Source organism: Nicotiana attenuata, unplaced genomic scaffold, assembly GCF_001879085.1.
Source record: "Nicotiana attenuata strain UT unplaced genomic scaffold, NIATTr2, whole genome shotgun sequence".
NCBI lineage: Eukaryota > Viridiplantae > Streptophyta > Magnoliopsida > Solanales > Solanaceae > Nicotiana > Nicotiana attenuata.
This window is the reverse complement of record NW_017673296.1, coordinates 117,915-126,326: the sequence shown is the minus strand read 5'-3', so window position 1 is coordinate 126,326 and position 8,412 is coordinate 117,915.

The following is an 8,412-nucleotide window of genomic DNA, read 5'->3' as shown; positions in this document are numbered from 1 at the left end:
TGGCTTGATATTGCGCTTGGGCCGTAATGGGCCCCTCCCGGAGTCTGCACACCCCTAGTGAGCGTCGTCGACGAAATATATGGATCGGGGTGCACGCCGCAGCGATATATGGATCGGGCTGCACGCCGGAGCGGTTACTATATGATACTGATCTATGTGTTTACTTTGTTTCATTTGTCTGCCATTATCTGTTGTCTGTGTTACTTCACGGGGTATCTACCTGATTGCCTGGCATTATCTGTTGAGTGAGTGTTGTGCCCGAGGGGCGGATCTCTGTGCTTATCTGCACTATTCGTTTTGCATTCATTTACATAACTATTGAAAAAGCCATTTTCAAAAGAGTTTTAAACTGAGCTAAGGCGTTTTCTAAAGATTTCACAGCTTCATTGTTTTTCTCAAAAGGTTTTATACTGCTTCTATACAACATGATGATTTGCTTTACGTGATTTCTTACTGCTCAGTCATTATTTACCTTTATTACTCACTGAGTCGGAGTACTCACTTTACTCCCTGCACCTTGTGTGCAGATGCAGGTATTTATACACCCGGTAGCGGGTTTTGAGCTGATCGGAGGCAGAGTTATCGGAGTTTAGCGAGGTGACTGCCGGCGTTCGCAACACCGTTTTTCTCCCTTTTGTTCTTGGACCTGTTCTGTATATTTCAGACCTTGTAGTTGTATTCATACTCTAATAGATGCTCGTGACTTGTGACACCCCGGTTTGGGCTGTGTTTGGGTTGTATTCCGCACTTAATAAAGAAATCTTTGTTTAGACTGTGGTTATTTAGTTATGCTAAAACTGTTTATTAATATTAACTATTCTAAAAAGGCAAATTTTGGGTTGGTTGGCTGGCCTTGTCTTAACGAGAGGCGCCATCACGACCGAATCGGGGTTCGAGTCGTGACACTATACCTACAATTTACCTCCAATCCGTTGGACCATGAATATATTCTAGAAATCCTTATGTCCAATTCAAGTAATGCGAGAACAAGAAAACAATAGAGATGACTCCACGACCACCAAAAAAAAAAAGTGTGGCATGTATTTAAGTATTTTGAGCTAAAATAGGCTAAAAGATGCAGCAACAGGTTGATTTTAAACCCTCCTAGTGTGTTAAAATAATCACTTAATTCTTTAACTAGAAAATAAAATAAGTGAACCAATAATCAAAAAATTGGCCAAATGGTTACAACTTACATGTAATTGTTTGAGAAGTAGAACCGTTTGGCCATAGATTTTGCCGAATTTTTTGCAAATTTCTTTTGGCAAATACATGTCTGTTCATAAATTTTATTCATATTTTAGCAAATTCCCAAATCCCAAATCTCAAAACCAGAGCCCAAAATTTTACTATTACATTTTTTAAAAATATTAAAAAGAGCCCACCATTTATTATTTGGTAATAATGCTGCTTCGTCTTTTCGGTCATCTAATAGTGTATTATGCAGTTCATTATAAAAATGATAATTTTGTACCAAATTTATTTATGTCCAGGACTATGGTTTGTGATAATGATAATGAATGTTATTGATGAAGGTACTGTTGGGTATTTGTGATAGTTTTTAAAATTTGTGGGTATAAGTCATGTTTCATGTTTTTTCAAAAAAAAAAAAAAGTGAAACATGTTTTGAAATTTATGTCCAAATATATTTTCATCTTCAAACCAAAATTCACCCAAATCAAAATTTTCAAAATAAATTTGGGAATCTATGGTCAAACGCTAGTGTAGTCTTGAGTTTGACAAAATGGACTCTAACCTACTATTTAACTCATATTTGATCCAAATATTACCTTGGACGTACGGGATAAATTATGAGTAGTATATTTTTACTAAGCGGCATTGATCCCTCAATTTTAACATTAGCAATAACAATGGAATTAGGAGCATATGTCAAACAAAGTCTCGATTCAATATATATATCCATTATCCATATGGTGATAGCAAAGGCATAAAACATGTGAACTAGCTTTGGTTCCTTAGGGTTGATAGGGGCATGGGAAAAAAAGATATTTTGTTTGAAGAACAAATATGTTTGAAACGTTATGGGAGGACAGCACAAGAGGTCCATTATATTACATAATACAGAAGCTGATCACTAGTTTGAATTTTAGTTCTCATACATGGGATTTTGTGGATATATCTGGATTAGGTTATTGGGTCCACACTGGATAAAATGTCTTTGCCCGTGGTTTTGGAACTGCTGGTTTGCCCACGCCGACGTTTCTTATTCTTCTACTAGTCGCAGTACGCCCGTGCTGAGCCCGAATCCAAATTCAATGTCGAAAGAGATTTTTTTATTCCTATACATTGTTAAAAAATCTATTACCTTTAATGTTCATGTTTAGTTAATTACCCCGCATAAATAAGTTTTGCTTACAAAATATATACAATCCACCTTAAAAGGTTCCCAATCCATTATTTGTGTCTTCAATCAAGGGATATAGTTACGTCCTTTTCCTTTTTTCTCTCCTTTTTCCCATTCTTTCCACCCACACTGCTTCCTCATACGACGCTTCTGTTTCAGTTTCAGAACTAATGCCAAGTGTTCAAAAGGTAAATATCTTTTACTTTATTATGAATATTAACAAAACAGCAAGAGCTCCGTCACAGTAAGAACATTAAATGTGTAAAAGGCAAATTATTTTTTGCACTATTAAGAACATTAAATGAAACAACAAGAATCCCATCACAGTAAACAAGACTATTTATGAATATTAAACAAAATATCAAGAACCCCATCACAACAACAACAACATACCTTAGCAGCAGAAATGGATATTTACTACTTACTGACGAAGATTCAGAAGAAATGGATACTTTTTGCTGGGGAATATGCAAGCACAGCAGTATAACAAAGCTCCCATTTCCTCAAGACAGAGTTTTGAAAGTTGTTCATAATTCAGCAAAGATGATTATATACAACTACAATATCATACCACTTAAATACAATTTTTATATAAAAATTATACGATGTGTCTTTTGTATATTTTGTATCTGATTTTATACATAGTAAAAATAAATTTCATACAACTAATTATATATTATACAATTTATCTACAACTTATCTACAATTTTCTTACATTATTTCTACTCAGTTATATACAACTACAATATCATACAACTTAAATATAATTTTTTATACAATATTGTGTGTGTATATATATATATATATATATATATATATATATATATGTATAATATTTCTATAATTTTACTAGAATTCGTAAATATAATGTATGTCATGTCGTCTTCTTATTCTTCTTCTGTCACGACCCGGATTTTCCACCATCGGGAGTCGTGATGGCGCCTACTAGTGAAAGCTAGGCAAGCCAACCGACTGAATTATTTGTTTTGTTTCCTTTTTCAAATTTGTTAACAGTTATAGGCCAACAATTTATAGTCAACAAAAATTAGCAAGTGGAAGAATTAAATGTAAACTTAATAATACTACTAATACAATTCCATAACAAACCTACCCAAGATTTGGTGTCACAACTTCACAAACTGTCTAAGAGTACTACAAATAAGGGTCTGAAAGAAATAACAAAGTACTGTCTCTGGAACTACGTAAAAGAAACAGGAAAATACATAGAGGGAGACGCCAAGGCCTGTGGACGCCTGCAGGACTACCTCGGGTCGCCTAAGCAAGAAGCTGAAACCTCACTGCGGTCCGAAATCTGCAGCACTGGGATCTGCACAAAAGAGTGCAGAGTGTAGTATCAGCACAACCGACCCCATGTGCTGGTAAGTATCTTGCCTAACCTCGGCGAAGTAATGACGAGGCTAGGACCAGACTACCAATTAAACTTGTGCAGATGAATAATGTACATCTGAAAATAAAAGCAGAAATATATATAGTCCAGGATGGGAGGGGGAAACATGCTGCGGGGAAATACCAAATAGCAACAGGAGGACATCAGATAAATATATGGAACACCGCAATTCAATTATCAACAAGAATCAGAAATCAAACAAATGCACGGCATCACCCTTCGTCCTTTTACTCTCATCCTCACCATAAAATCAATATAAACTGCACGGCATCACCCTTCGCGCTTTTACTCTCATCCTCACCATAATTTCAATATAATCGGCACGGAATGGTACATCGTGCGTCACGGCATCACCCTTCGTGCTTTACACTCTTCCTCATAAATAATGATAATAATACACGGTATCACCCTTCGTGCTTTAACACTCTCTCACCAAAATAATGCACGGCATCACCCTTCGTGCTTTACACTCTTCCTCATCCAAACAACAAACACAAACAATAAGGTCAAGGAATAAATGAATCATAATAAAATCCCGGTAAGGGAACAACATTAAAACAACAACGTCCCGGCAAGGGAACAACATTAAAACAACAACGTCCCTGTGAACACCTAATTTTTGCACTATTTTAAGACCTCCTAAAGTTATTAGTGTGTTGTTATTTTAATTATTTTTCTCAAATTTTGTGTCTCTAATTGCATATTTTCTATCATGATAATACCAAAAAATAATAGTTCTTCCTTCATTTGTGCATTTTAGGAATCGACTAACTTTTCAATTGGTGAATCAATCTAGTTAATTGATCCTTTGAATAAGTTATTTAATTAATTTATTTATTTATGTAAATTTAGTTTAATAAGTAGGATAAAGGAAGAAATTTGGCCAAATTTGAAAGAAAAAAGTGGCCAAGAGTGCAAGATAAAAGGCTGCCATTGAAAGAATCCGAAACTACGTAGTTTTGCCTCAAAACTACGTTATTTCATTAAGTGAATCAAGATTTAATCTTAGCCACTCATCATCACATGATCCAACGGCCCTGATTAATCTCCCACCCTAGGTATTTAAAGCCTAGTTTGGCCAACTTTTGCCCCCATTTTGCTTTATTTCCCTTTCTTCTTCCCATCTCGTCACTCTCTCATCACTCTCTCTTCTCTCTCCCAGGTCCGCCCCAAAACCCCAAAACCCTTCTCAATCTCCGTAGATCTAAGCTTACCGAAATCCTAGCTGCCGCCCACCACCCCAAACTCCGAAAATTTTACACCACCGGCCTCCTCTTCTCCCCCTCGCTCCATATCTCCAACTCAAAACCTCAAAAAACCTCACCACCACCGGCGAGCACCCCCACTACCGATCCGCCGTCGTCACTGCCGCCCGTCAACCACCACTGCCTCTCATTTCTCTTCTCAAACCGGCCTCGAGCAAGTTTGTGTCGTTGATATCATTGAAACCGGACTCGGATTTGCCAGAGTTTTTGGTTTCGAGAATATCAACAATAGAAGCTTGCTCGAAGTCGTACCACTGCCCAATCGTCACAACGCCACCACTGTTCGAACACTCAAATTTGGTAAAACTCGAACCTTGATGCTTTCCCCCATGTTTTGATTTTCTGTTTCCCGTCATTTGTTTGTAGTTTTGTTATAATTCTGTTTAGTGATCATTTCATTTAGCTCTTAATCTATTCTCTGATTTTTTTGTTGTTGTTGTTGTTTGTTTAACTTAATTGATTATGTTAGTTTGTGTCATTGTTGACGTATTTTTGCTTTGCTTTACGTCGTTTAGTTCTGATTTTAGGTTATTATTTCTAATGTTCGTTTTGGTTCAAGCAGATTAGTTTTAAGTACTTCATAGGTTAATACTTGTTTCTTGCTTGGTTTCAATCTTGAAGTTCTCTTTCTCCTTGTTGGTTAATAGTTCAATCAGTTAAATGGTTTCTAGTTATTTGTTTTTGAGTAAGTGGTCTGATATTGATGTTGTTAAAATCTGAAGTTTAGATAATTTCATCATAAAATAGGGTAGTAGTAGCTTACTTTTTAGTAGGGTGGCTGAAATGACTCTTTACTTCTGCTATAGCAGATTTCAGGCTGTCCTTTCACCTTTTGGACAGCCTTTGAACAGTGTTTAGCACACAAAGTCAGTCCTCTTTTTGGACAGATTTTTGGTGAACCAAAATCTGTCCAAAAAGTTGGCTTTTCTTTGCCTATTTAAGGGCTTCCCTTTCCTCATTTAAAGGGGGAGACTCTATCACACATTTGCTAGACATTTTTACATACTAAAAACACAATTTTAGGAGTAAAAATCAGCAGCTGAACTTAAAGAAAGTAAGCTGAAAATCATGAGATTTTGGTTGAGTCTTAGAGTGCAAAATCTTTCAAAAACATATAAGAGTCTTAGAGTTTGATTCTGAGTTCCTTCTCTTAAAGAATCACTACTTTTAGTGAGATTTATGGGCTATTTTAAACACGGATTCACTGCTGTTTCGTTGTTGTTGCGTTGCTGTTTGTTGCTGAAATTTAGTCCCTCCCTTGCTAATATTTTCTTTCTGTTGATCAGGTATTTCCTCAACTGTTGTACTACTTTTTGGATCAAGAGTGAATGAAAATGAAGTGATTCAAGTCCTTTTAGTATATTGTGTTTGTGTATGATCCGTTTCCTTTTAAGTACCAAGCATATATAAGAGTCAGTTGATTTTTTTTTTAGTCATTGACATGTTTAAATGATGTTTGGGTTGATTATATTGCTGGAATACTTACTATATTAAGATTGTGTTTATGCCTAAGTAGAAACTCGTAATTTAGTGTTAGTATTCAAAGCTTGCATCCTTATCACTTCTACTTTAGGTTACTGATTAAAATCAGTTGAGAAGGCTTCTATATCTTGCTGAAATTTTTATGTTGTTAACTTGTAGATAGATTTTTAAGATAAGTGCACTTTAAGCTTAAAGCTCTAGTGCTCAACAATAGTGGAGTTATTTTTTAGTTTAAATAGTGTATTGAGTTGGTATAGGTTATTCAACTAAAAGTTTTCAATTAGTTTACTATTGCAATTAATGTTAAATTAAAAGAAAAAAAAAACAGGATACACTAGTAGGTTATTAGTTGATTTGTAGTAGTGGATAGGCTTTAATATGTATGGGCCAAAGTGAACTCAAATTCAGCCAGGCCCATTATGAGGTTAAGCATGCTAGCAGGGCCATTTGTCATTAATAGTAAGGTAGCTTAATGCCAAAAAATAATAGAATTGGCCATTCTAAATCTAACAAACAAAGCTGGCCCAAGTTTCTAATTACAAGCTTTTCAAATAGTTTTTCAATTCATCATATTTTCTTTTAATAATTATCTAACTTAATTACCTGTGTAATTTAATCACCTTAATAATTAATTTGAACGCTAGGCAATTAGTAGGCGCGCTTTAACTCACGGAATCGCTTGCGTAGCGTGTTGCTTAACATTCAATAAATTAATTCAATAATCTCATGCCATACCTATTTAGTTTTAATTAATTTTTAATTTAATCAATCCTTTTTTCTAAAATCGCAGATTCGATTGAGTGGCGCGATAGTTAACTTTTTTTTATATAATCTTAAAGAATTAATTTTCTCAAATGCAGTAATCTTTCAAAAGTACTACAAATAGTTGATTGTCATGATTTTGGATTCGCTTGCGAGACGCAATTATGATAAGTTAATTAATTTCTTTATTCGATCATGCATTCGCTTGCGTAGCGTGGTCATGACAACGTAATATTATCCAAATTATTTTGTTTAGTAATTCTAATAATCAAGAAATAAAAAGCGGATAGGTAAAATATGAAAAATCATAGAAATCACAGTTTATCCATAATTAATTAAAGCCAAGTATAAGTCAATAAAGCGACCGTGCTAGAACCGCGGGACTCGGGGAATGCCTTACACCTTCTCCTCGGTCAATAGAATTCCTTACTCGAACTTTGTTTTCACGGACTGATAATAATAGAGTCAAACCTTCCTTTGATTAGGGATTCAAATAAAAGGTGACTTGGAACACCCAAAAAATCAATTCCAAGTGGCGACTCTGTAAACAAAATAATCCCTATTCAAGTTGTCACTTTAATTGGAAAAACTCTTTAACCCACCCACAATCCATAACACACGTATCTTTCGGGGGTAGAAAATGGGGTGTGAACGTCCCGGCAAGGGAACAACATTTAAAGCCACAACGTCCCGGCAAGGGAGAAATACCATAATCCTTTTCTCATTTTTCACATTTACCTCACAACTTGGTTCACAATTTGAGCCAATGCTCTATAAAGTTCAACTGCCAATTATACTTTCACATATCACTTTTCAACTCGGGCCAACGCTCTTCAATACACAAATACCAATATTCTTCTCACAAACCTTGCTCAACAATAGCAATTACCACATTAAATATGAACAATACATATGGAGTCACATTAATCACAACATAAGACTCACGGGTATGCTTGACACCAACGTATAAATACTCGTCACCATGCCTATACGTCGTACTCAACACATAACACATAGCATATAAGACCAAAATCCTATTCCCTCAAGCTAAGGTTAGACCAAACACTTACCTCGATGCCTCGTACACAGTTCAAGCCTCAACTATTGATTTACCTCTTGATTCCACCACC